Below are 12,447 nucleotides of genomic sequence, written 5' to 3' on the forward strand. Positions count from 1 at the left end.
CCAGAAGTACTGAACAATATTGGAAGGAAATGTGGAGAGAAAGCAAATGAATTTCCATCTGAACTGGTTATTATTGAGACGGATTTTCTCTCAGCAGCCAATGGATTGAACAGTGAAGCGATTCCACTGTGACAAATTGCCCAGATGGAGAGCGGCTGTCCGCCAATGCGGGGCTGATTGGACATATGGGTTTCTTGGCCAACTATGCTTACAGCAAGCTTTGTCTGGTGCCGTGATCGTATAGTGGTTTAGTACTCTGCGTTGTGGCCGCAGTAACCTCGGTTCGAATCCGAGTCACGGCAGTGTTTGTTTTAAAAATATTCGCTCATGCTGAAATACCGCAGGGAACAATGAGTTCGCGCAGCAGAATCGTGTTTTGATGGCAAGACGCTCAATCAGGCACAAAAAATTTAAGACCTTGAGTCACAAGTAGGCTTTCAGTCTTTTCGCTTCACTAACAGAAGGAGATGGAGGATTTGGAGAGGCTACAAAAAAGAAATGACCAGGGTATTACCTGGTATTGAGGGCATTCACTCTGACGTGTGCTCGCAGAAATTTGGTTTGCTCTCACTGGAACGACGCAGATTGAAGGGCGAGCTGATATAAATCAATAAGTTTATGAGTCAAAAACAGAGTAGTTAGTCGGAATTTATTTTCCACAATGGAAGAATTAATTACGAAAGGCTTTTGTTTAAATTTCGAGGGGCAAGGTTTAAAGGAGATGTACGGTACAAGTGTTTTACACAGATAGTGGTGCGTGCCTGGAACTCACTGCCTTGGAAGGTAGTGGAAGCTGACACGACAGTGACTTGTAAATGCGTCTGGAAAAACGCATGACTAGGATGGAAATACATCGATATGGTCCCGGAGGAGTGTGGGTGGATTTAGCAGAGCCAATTCATCTGACCAGCACCCCGACCTGACGGGTTAGTGGAAAACGTGGAGAACGTGCTGCGGCCACAACACAAAGTACTAAACACTATATGCGTGTCCGAAGAGAAATGTTATGATTGTTTTCATGATGCGCACGAACAGCTGTGGTAGCAAATTCTAATTTTACTGTTTGAATCCTCTGGCCCGAAATAGGGAAATCAACTTCGAGAAACATGAACACGTACGTTACCAAACATCTTCGTCTATGCGTATGTCCTCAGTGCGTTCCCTTTGGGGATAGCAAATGTAATCGACTGGTGACTGGTTGTCAGGCGGTTCTGTCAGAAAAGATTAGAGGTAAGAAGGGGTCTTTTTAGTGTCAGGATGACGATCCTCATCTGTCATTTGGGTGATGCGGCTGATTGAAGGTAACCAGTTTAAAATGACGAAATGTATTCACATTTCATGTGCAACATCATGTCGGAAAACAATACAGGGAACAACCTGACAAATAATAAAACATAAAGGTAAAATGGAACAGCTCGTCCAAAGAATTTGCGGAAGCGGAGAGCGATATAAGAACATAAGAACATAAGAAATAGGAGCAGGAGTAGGCCATCTAGCCCTTCGAGCCTGCCCCGCCATTCAATAAGATCATGGCTGATCTGTCGTGGCTCAGTTCCACATTCCCGCCCTCTCCCCATAACCCTTAATCCCCTCTCTTATCAAAAACCCATCAACCCGCGTCTTAAAAATATTTAGCGAGGTAGCCTCCACCACTTCAACGGGCAGAGAATTCCAGAGATTCACCACCCTTTGAGTGAACAAGTTCCTCCTCAACTCCGTTCTAAACCGCCCCCCCCCCCTTTATCTTGAGGCAGTGCCCCCTAGTCCTACTATCCTTTCTGAGCGGGAAGAGTCTCTCCACCTCTATCCTATCCATACCATTCATCATCTTATACGTCTCAATGAGATCTCCCCTCATTCTTCTAAACTCTAACGAGTACAAGCCTAGTTTCTTCAGCCTCTTCTCATAGCTCAACCCCCTCAACTCCGGCATCAGCCTAGTAAACCTCCTCTGCACTCCCTCCAAGGCCAAAATATCCTTGCGTAAGTACGGCGCCCAAAACTGCACACAGTACTCCAGCTGCGGCCTCACCAATGCCCTATACAGCCGCAGCAAGACCTCCCTACTTTTATATTCAATCCCCCTCGCTATGAAGGCTATGATCTTATTAGATTAGCATCACGGACTCTACGCCTGTATTTTTGGACGGCTCCTAAAGGCGATGGATTAGAAACACAGATGGCTGTGTTTTCAATTAAATTCTGCATATTTGAGAAAGGTACCGCAGTTCGTTTGGACTCAATTTGCCCTGCGCAGAATCATACTCCAAAAAAAATCCACGCAGTGAGTTTGTACTGATTTCTATTCGGGGCTATTCATGTTCTCAGTCAATTTCTGCTTGGTGCCTGATTCCCATTACTTTGTAATACCAGTCGTCAGACTCCCTTAATTTTCCAGGATTTGGGAATGCCAATTTTGAACTGCGGTGGACAAGATGAGAGTACAGCCAGCACCGGGTCGAGTCCAAGTTTTTTTTTCAAATCTCTGGTCGTCGGAGAGCTGCTCCTTCATTAGGTGAGGTGCAGAGAGGCGCTTAGTCACAGAATATATGCTGCCACAAAGTTTTCAGGATCCGAGGATCAGTAGGTCATGCACATAAATCCACTGCAGGACTTCATTGTTTGTCCAGTGGATCGCGTTTAAATCTCTTTGCCCAATGGTTGAATTGTTCATTGCCACACCAACCTTGCACTTCTACAACATATAAGACTGGTCTCGTCCTTACAACAATTCTTCTAAAACCACTCTGCACCCCACCACTTAAGTTGCTAGCTGTTGGAATATTATTAGCCTGGAATGTTTTGTCACCTTTATTCGAGACATGGTGTTCATTCTGGGAGGCCTGCATAGCCTCCACCTTCCTGACAAATCTTGAAGTAACAAATCCAAGCCGGCTTCTAGGCATTGCCCTGTTGATAATTCAGCAAAAGTACCTTCTGTGATCGCATTCTGTTTAGTAGTATGGAACAAACAAAATACGTGTCAAGCATGAAGGCAGTTTCCTCTAAACATGGCGATCCATGGCTGCTTTAAATCAAATTTAAAGTTAGATCTAAGGGTTTAAAGGATCAAGGCAAGTGAGGGAGAAGTCAGGATCAGCAACTAAATTTGATGAAATAAAAACGAAAGGTAGGGCGGTCAAAGGGCTGAATGTTTTATTCCTGTTTCCATTTTCTGTTTTTCTATGTTTGACTATTTGGATGGCCCGTTCTGCGAAAACACTGGAGGCTGGCTGGTACTGGTGCGATCAAACGTACCGTTTGTCATTGGATTTCACAAATTTTGGAAGCTCCTCAGCTGCAAACGCTCTGCCACTGCAGGACACGAAGATTTCCGGGATGCATTGGATGTGGAAACTCTGTTGCAGATTCTCAACTGTGGCTGGAGTGATTCTAGACTTCACTAACCATTCCAAATGTGCATCGCCAACCAGGACGTGAAGCGTATTTTCCATCAACGTTCCTATGAGGTTGACGTGCAATTACGATCATGGCTGACCTGGTTGCTCCCACGTACGATTATTTGCTGGTGGCATCATTGACCGCTTAGCTTCAAAACTCGAGCCCTGGCTGTCCATTATTTCAATCAATTTGTCGATGCGTGATGATCAGGAATTGCTTCGGATCAGTGTTTTCATCCAATTATGTTAATTGTTTGCATCAGCACTTCCTTAAGGAAAAGCTGTTACTCCTGAAAATGTATCACAACACAAGTCCCTCCCTCCCAATTTCACATACCATCTTGACATGTTATCTAATTCCTACGTTGTTAGTAGGATCTGATTTGCTGTGACATATCGTAATGCAACCTTGCAACATTATCCCCTTAACTTTTCGTATAACTGGATCACTAATGGTCCAGGCTTTTATACAGGTAGCTGAGACGAGCAATGTCTTTAGCAGGAGGAATGCCAATACTACTTCTTGTTGTTGACGGTAATGTCTGTGACAGAATGCAATGGCTGAGTAGGTCAGAGTTCAATATTTCAATCCATGGCCTCTGTTTGAAGCTGTAGTTTTACACAGGTAGAAATCAGGCCCATCTTTGCACACTGGCCACACAGTTGATGGCACCAGCTTATCCTCTTGAAATAACCCCAAACAGAGATTGTGTTCTGATTCTATGGTGAACTATAATGCAACCTCGTAACCAAATAAATTAACGCCAGACTCTCTTTTTCAATTTGAGAAAATTTCTTCTTCGCATCTGATTAGGTTCTTGGTGTTAGTGCAATTGGCTTTTCTATTCCATCTGGCATTTTGTGGGAAAGGACTGCTACGAATCCATATAGCGATGCATCAGATGGAACCACCAATGTGTTGGTTCCATTAAATTGCAGGAATAAGATTGATGACCTGCAGGATTGTTTTACATTAGCAAATGCCTCTTTTTGTGTCTCTCCCCATTGCCATCATTGATGCTCCTTTGTTAACTGGTGTAATGGAGCCAAAGTTGTGTGCATGTTTGGCACGACGTTCCCGTAATAATTTACCATCTCCCTGAATCACTTTAACTCCGTAATTTTATTTTGCTGAGGTACATTTTCATGCTTGCAGGTGCAGCAGGTGGTCAGGAAGGCGAATGGGATGCTGGCCTTCATAGCGAGGGGGATTGAATATAAAAGTAGGGAGGTCTTGCTGCAGCTGTATAGGGCATTGGTGAGGCCGCAGCTGGAGTACTGTGTGCAGTTTTGGGCGCCGCACCTGCGCAAAGATATTTTGGCCTTGGAGGGAGTGCAGAGGAGGTTTACTAGGCTGATACCGGAGTTGAGGGGGTTGAGCTGTGAGGAGAGGCTGAATAAACTGGGCTTGTACTCGTTAGAGTTTAGAAGAATGAGGGGAGATCTCATTGAGACGTATAAGATGATGAATGGGATGGATAGGATAGAGGTGGAGAGACTCTTCCCGCTCAAAAAAGACAGTAGGACTAGGGGGCACAGCCTCAAGATAAAAGGGGGGCAGTTTAGAACGGAGTTGAGGAGGAACTTCTTCACTCAAAGGGTGGTGAATCTCTGGAATTCTCTGCCCGTTGAAGTGGTGGAGGCTGCCTCGCTAAATATTTTTAAGACGCGGGTTGATGGGTTTTTGATAAGAGAGGGGATTAAGGGTTATGGGGAGAAAACAGGAAAGTGGAACTGAGCAGCGACAGATCAGCCATGATCTTATTGAATGGCGGGGCAGGCTCGAAGGTCTAGATGGCCTACTCCTCCTCCTATTTCTTATGTTCTTATGTTCTTATGACTAACCTCTGCTCCTCAAAAGGATTGTCGGCCCTTGATACGTACATGCAAACCCAGATACATGGAGTCATTCGTCTACAAAATGCATTTTTTTTATTTTGAGAGGATGATGTTTCTTTGAATATTGTCGAGCTTCTGCATGTGTGTCCTGTGCTCCTCGGGGGACGCTTCTGTAGTTAGGACATTGTCCAGTAAACCACTACTTTAGGAATGTCCTGCAACAACCCTTTCATCATAACGACAGGACGATGAGATTCCAACTGGAAGGCATTCTTACTAATGAAAATGGTGACAACTTTTGTGAATCCTAGTCCAGATCTAGCTGCCGGTATGTGTGCCTCGGTTGTAAGTTGGTGTACTGAAAGCCTCTGCTATTTTTGTCAGTGTGTGTCCACTATCCTTGGAGTCGCATGTGATCCATGTGGGCTGTTTGATTTTCAGTGAACATTTCGTCACCGCAGTTGCTCAAAATACGAACTCGCTTCAAATTAGCGTCTGTGGGCACAAGTCATTCAGAGAAATGTACTGGTTTTATGACACCCACGTTTTCCAATCGTTCTTCCTCCATTTGTAATTTATGATGGAGTGCATCAGGCACTTGGCAGGCTCAAACGAATGTAGGCGTGGCCTCTAGGTTCAAATATGTTTCAGCTTTCGCCACTTTTATTTCTTCCAGTGCCTTCAGGGAAACATCTGAGTATCTTGAAAATCTCTTGAAAATCTCCATCCAGAACAATTATATCTCCAGCCTCTCTAGTTTTTTTTTTGCAGCTTCAACCAGTCGGAGTTGTGAGCAAAAGATCCGTGACCCTCGATCCCTAGAACTAATAACTACTGTTTGCTTCGTGGAGGATGCAATTCCTCGAACTGACCAGACTATCTTCAGCATCTTCCCGTATAATTAGATAAAATGGCTTCTGAACCACTCAACCTCAAGGATTGCAGGCAGATCTTTCAGTAGGTGTCTGAATGCTTGCACAACTATGACTATGGCCATGGCTCCAATGACGACTACCATTTTTTAGGGATCTGCCGTGATAACATAAAACATAAGAAATAGGAGCAGGAGTAGGCCAACTAGCCCTTCGAGCCTGCCCCGCAATTCAATAAGATCATGGCTGAACTGTCGTTGCTCAGTTCCACTTTCCCGCCCTCTCCCCATAACCCTTAATCCCCTTGCCTATCAAAAACCTATCAACCCGCGTCTTAAATATATTTACCGAGGCAGCTCCACCACTTCAACGGGCAGAGAATTCCAGAGATTCACCACCCTTTGAGTGAAGACGTTCCTCCTCAACTCTGTTCCAAACTGCCCCCCCCCCCGCCCCCCGGCTTATCTTGAGGCTGTGCCCTCTCGTCCTACTGTCCTTTCTGAGCTGGAAGAGCCTCTCCACCTCTATCCTGTCCATCCCATTCATCATCTTATATGTCTCAATGAGATCTCCCCTCATTCTTCTAAACTCTAACGAATACAAGCCTAGTTTATTCAGCCTCTCCTCATAGTTCAACCCCCTCAACTCCGGTATCAGCCTAGTAAACCTCCTCTGCACTCCCTCCAAAGCCAAAATACCCTTGCGTAAGTGCGGCGATCAAAACTGTACTCCAGCTGTGACCTCACCAGAGCCCTGTACAGTTGCAACAAGACCTCCCTACTTTTATATTCAATCCCCCTTGCTATAAAGGCCAGCATCCCATTTGCCTTCCTGACCACCTGCTGCACCTGCAGGCTGGGTTTTTGCGACTCATGCACAAGGACCCCGAGGTCCCTTTGCACCGTTGCATGCTGCAGTTTTTCGCCATGTAAGGAATAGTCCTTCCTACCATTATTCCTACCAAAGTGGACAACTTCACACTTGCTAACATTAAATTCCATTTCCCAGTTCCTGGCCCATTCGCCCACCCTATCTAGATCCTCCTGCAGACTTTCCACACCCTCCGCACAATTTGCCGTTCCACCAATTTTGGTGTCATCAGCAAATTTCGACACCATACACTGGGCCCCCTCCTCCAGAACATCGAGATAAATGGTAAACAGCTGAGGCCCCAGCACCGATTATCACGACTGACTATAAATTGCAGTTTGATTCGTTAGACGAGATTTAACGCATTAATGCCCATCCCTTCTTCGGGTCCTTAGCCAATTATTTTAACGGTGTTCATATCTAAACAATACACTGCCTGTAATTCGTTTCGCTGTTGGAAGAAAGCATTTTCATTCCATCTCTCTGACATGGAAGAGCTTGAGCTGTGAACTCCGTCCAGACTTTTCGGTTCTGCCTGTTTCCAATCAGGACAGTTCTTCGATGTTTCCCTGCATTTCTTGCTGTCCACCCCCATGTTTTCCTCACATGAATCGCACTCTGTCATAGACCGACTCCGCCTGCGGTTGGAATATGCAAGCGTATTTGTTGACTGTGCGATTGCTCATCCGGCGCTTCTGACGGAAATGAACATCAGCGAGAAGCACAGCCTCTTCACTGTTTATCGCAGCAGTGACTATCTCCGCCTGTCAATCGAGTGATGCGACTGAGACTGCATTTCCTGTGCAGTTTTATTTTAGATATTCTTTTGAAAACTGAAACACAAAATAAAGCGCGAAAAAGCAACTGTTTCTTCCACTTCTAATAGAACAACTTCTGGTGGTGTGTTCGTCTGCAAGCCGAGTGGTTAAAGCAGTGGATTAGAAGCCCATTGGGATTTCCCCTTCGCAGGTTCGAGTCCTGCTGACTACGGCTCCAATTCTGCATTCGTTCTTTCCTCATTTTACCAGGTTCATCAGGAGTTCTTAAAAGTTGCACAAAATGGGACTCCACAGCTCTTTCTGATTGTCCACAGTGACTGGTTCTCACGGATACAAAGTAAGACTGCTTCCAAGCCATTCCTCCTTGGCCACATGTCGACTCCAGTGGCTCGAATTCGGCGCTTTCACCTCCCCGCCCGGGCTCGATTCCCAATCCGGGAATTTTGCTTTCATTCGTAAAACAACTGATCAAATCACAACGGTGTCGAGGAGAACATATTTCGTCACAATTTTATAATCTCCGTTAGTCTGTTGTACAGTAATTCACATATTTGTTAAGCCACGAACTGTATTTAGGATGTCAAGACAAGCTGATAAATGGCCCGCATGTCGGCGCCTCAGAGCTCAGTGTTGGGATAGAACAAGATGGCGAAATGGCGAATTGCCTGCCCTTATTCGATAGGATAAATTGGCTGTCTTTTCCGCAGCAGGCATGATGTGGTTTCATCTTTCTGAAACGGCTTAGAAATGTGTGTTCGTTTCCGAACCGTCCCAACACTGTGGAGTTTTAACTGAGCTCCTGAAAATTATCATCAGAGACATGGAGTATTTAAACAACGGCTTCAAGTTTTGAGAAACTATTTGGAATCTGGCTTCATTGTCCAGTGGCTGCCAGAGATATGCAAGAATACGATGTGAACGGAGGCAACATTCATCGAAAGAATCGAATGAGATGGTCATTGCTGAAGCAGAAGAATCTTGCCATAATTATATGTAATTGATAGTGATATTTTCAATGGATCTGTGACTATACCAAAGTGAATACAAAAGGGAAATCATGTCAAAAATCACAGCTTTTAGCACTTTGGAACTTCCACCGGTTTAGAGAGGGTGTGGTGGGCGCAGGGGTGCGGTTGGGGGTGGTGGTGGATGTGGGGTTTGGACAAAAATGAACTTTAGCCATTAGATAAAAGCAAAATAAAGCAGACGCTCGAACCAGAATGAACAGACAAAAGTACTGGCACATTTTAACAGCTGTGATATGATCTGTTGAGAGAGAGAAAGCATATGAAATTTTCGAGCAAGTTCAGATTTGCAAACGTGCCATCTTTGATCCAAACTGAAAAAAAAATGGAAGCGGACCTTTCGGCATTCACCTTCTTGATGTTTTCATGCGTACCTCTCAATCTCTTTACTGCTAATCTACAAGACTGCGCCAATTGGGTAAATCTGCCCTTTGCACGATTAAATGATACTCTGTAATCGGCTCAAACAGTCCATCTCAGCATAATTTTGTCGTTCCACGGACACGAATGTACTATGCGTACCTGAGTGCAACGCACGTCCGACCACGTGCAGTGTCTTCCTCGTTAGTATAGTGGTTAGTATCCCCGCTTGTCACGCGGGAGACCGGGGTTCAATTCCCCGACGGGGAGGATACTGCTGTGTTGATAAGTCAGGTTGGACGTATACAGTCGCCAGTATTTTGAAGTGAAAGTAATGACACTCATTTCAAAATGCGATACATGTCTTGGACATTTCACTTCCGTGCAGATCAAACTTCTTTCAATTCATCAACGTTTTACTCATCTCTGAGGTGGGCATGCCGGCGTTGGATTGGCGGGGATAGTCAGAACTCTCAGAAAAAAATACCTTAAAGTCCAACAGGGTTTATTGGGAATCACGAAGCTGTCGGATTTCTGCCCTTCCACAAGGTGAGCGGAGGTATGTTCACATCACGGCATCTTCAGGCCTAAGACATAATGCGAAAACAATTGCCACTGGATTGTAAACGCTGGTTAGAATGTGAGTCTTTACTGTTTACCCAGTGTTGAAAGATACCGACAATGCGATTGAGGAGAGGGGTAATCAGGATAATGATGTGTGAATTGTCCAATGCGAGTGCATTTAGGAAGATATTGTAATACCAGACAACAGGGCGAGGTGTTCGAGTTGTACAACTTGAATCCAAGATCCCGGTTGAGGACTTCGTGGTGTATGAACTTTCCTGCCAGTTTCTGCTCGGACATTCCTCGTTGCCATGTGTCATGAAGATCGGCGAGAGAACGCTGAGCCGAAGATGGGAGGCTGAATGGACAAGACTGCTGAAGAGTTCCCTGAAGAGCAAGTAAGACTACTTCCCGGTCGTTCCGCAAATGCCACATGTTGTCCTTGGTGGTCCACTGTCGAGGATTCGGCATTTTCGCTGCCGTGGCCCGGTTCGATTCCCGGTCAGGAAATGTTGCTTTCATTCGCAAAACAGCTGATCAAATCACAACAGTTCTGGAGGAGAACATATTTCAACACTTAGTTTTATAACCTCCAGCAGCCTGCTGTACAATAATTCACATTTTTTTTTAAAACACCAACTTATTTGGGATGTCAAGCCAAGCTGATAAGTGGCCCACATGTCAGCGCCTCCAGTATTTCCCTGAGCTCAGTGTTGGGATAGAACAAGGTGGCGAAATGGTGAATAGCCTGTCCTTTACTCGACAGGATAAATTGGCTGCATTTTCCGCAGCCGGCATGATGGGTTTCGATCATTCAGAAACTGCTTAGAAACGTGTGTTCTTTACCGAATCTATGGAGTTTTAACTGAGCTCCTGAAAATTACCATCGGAGACACAGAATATTCAAACAACTGCTTCAAATTTTGAGAAACGTTTTGGAACCTGGCTTCGTGTTCCAGTGGCTGGCAGAGATATGCAAGAATACGATATGAACTGAGGCAGCATTCCTCGAAAGAATCTACATCAAACAATTAGTGAGATGGTCATTGCTGCAGCAAAATAAACTTTCCATAATTATGTGTAATTTGCAATGACAGTTTGAATGAACCTGTGACTATACCACTGTAAATACAAAAGGAAATCATTTCAATAATCTCAGCTGTTAGAAGTTTGGGACTTGCAGCGGTTTGGAGGGGTCGGGGATGGGGATGGGGGGGAGCGGTTGGTCGTGGTCGTGGGTGGAGGTTTGGACAAAAGAGAATTTCTAGCCATTAGATAAAAGCAAAATAAAGCAGACGCTCGAATCAGAATGAGCAAACAAAAATACTGGAACATTTCAGCAGCTGTGATGTGATCCGTTGAGAGAGAGAGCACCTGAAATTGTCGAGCAAGTTCCGAATTGTCGACATGCCATCTTTGCTCCAATATGAAAAAAAAATGCAAGCGGACCGTTCGATCTCCACCTTTTTGATGTTTACATGCGTACCTCTCAATTTCGTTAATGCTAATCTACAGGACTGAGTCAATTGGGTAAATCTGCTCTTTGCACGATTAAATGATACACCGTAATCGGCTCAAACACCACATCTGAGCATATTTTTGTCGTTCCACGGAAAAGAATGGACAATGCGTACCTGAGCTCAATGCGCCGGCTCCCTCACAGCGTAACGTCCTCGTTAGTATAGTGGTTAGTGTACCTCGCCATGTTGTTACCCCGCAGTTCCTGCTCGGAAAATTCTGGAAGTGCCTCGATGCAATGGCGATGACGATTTTTTTTTGACCGGCAAACGGTAATGCAGTCAATGCCAACTGGGGTAAATGTTGATCATCATGCAACAACGTTCCAGATTTGGCAACGTTTATGCAGAGCGAAACAGAGCCGTCGTTTTGAGTCTAATGTTTCCAAGAACCTTGGGTTTTCATTTCGGATTTCCAACGTCATAATTTTGTGCTGTTGTAATGCTGAGAGAACAATTGGATTGTTGAAACAACAGTTGAACCCCTCAAAGATATTGATATCAATGACTAAATGCTCAGGCCGCAGCGCTAATGACCAAGGCACAGGGCTGGTCATTAGCTGCCAACTGGAAAAAATATCGATCCATAACTCTGCTTTTTGTTAGCAAATAAAAAGGTGCCTTTGAACATATCGGTACTGTGTAGAAATGCACTTGATTGACGGCGCGCACAGAATGATGCACGGAGCTGAAGAGAGTGGTCCGGACTGGAAGCGTTCTCTCTCCACAGAGAATGGCAGACCTGCACTATTTCCCAGCATATTCTGTTTTGTTGTGTTCGAGAGTGGTGTCTTTCAGTTGCAGTCCTGAATGAATGTATGGCTTGAAACGGGCAAGCCTTTAGGATGCATTATGTCTGTGACACCGTGACCTCATAGAGATGAGTGTCCTGTGTTGAGCGCGAAGCACCTCCGATTCACATCCGGCTCAATGCATTGTGTTCTTTCTCTACAAATATACGCTGCCTGCTGCACATTCTCAACAGCACAAAAAGTAATAAAGTTGCAGAGTAGATCCTGAACGGCAAGAGACATGTTTTGATGGCAACACGCAGTCAAATGCATTTGCACTGTCTCCAATAGAATAAGTGAGAATTCACCTTCCAAAAGGAAAATAAAGTTATCTTTTTCCACAGTGTTTCTTATGTTAGGGCTCTTGAAAGCGTGGAACAATATCTTCCACGGGATTCAGGCTGGAAGTTGCAATGCCATTTTGTATAT

At 44.9% G+C, this 12,447-nt stretch overlaps 2 non-coding genes across 2 annotated transcripts; both read left to right on the plus strand.

The window, feature by feature from the left end:
• Nucleotides 1-229: 229 nt before the first annotated feature.
• Nucleotides 230-302, plus strand: trnah-gug (transfer RNA histidin (anticodon GUG)). The gene has a single exon. It is a non-coding gene; the product is annotated as a tRNA-His (tRNA).
• Nucleotides 303-9,344: 9,042 nt separating this feature from the next.
• Nucleotides 9,345-9,416, plus strand: trnad-guc (transfer RNA aspartic acid (anticodon GUC)). Its single transcript has one exon. It is a non-coding gene; the product is annotated as a tRNA-Asp (tRNA).
• Nucleotides 9,417-12,447: the final 3,031 nt, after the last annotated feature.

The sequence above is a fragment of the Carcharhinus amblyrhynchos genome, chromosome 9, assembly GCF_965287045.1.
Source record: "Carcharhinus amblyrhynchos chromosome 9, sCarAmb.v2.hapA, whole genome shotgun sequence".
NCBI classification, from domain to species: domain Eukaryota; kingdom Metazoa; phylum Chordata; class Chondrichthyes; order Carcharhiniformes; family Carcharhinidae; genus Carcharhinus; species Carcharhinus amblyrhynchos.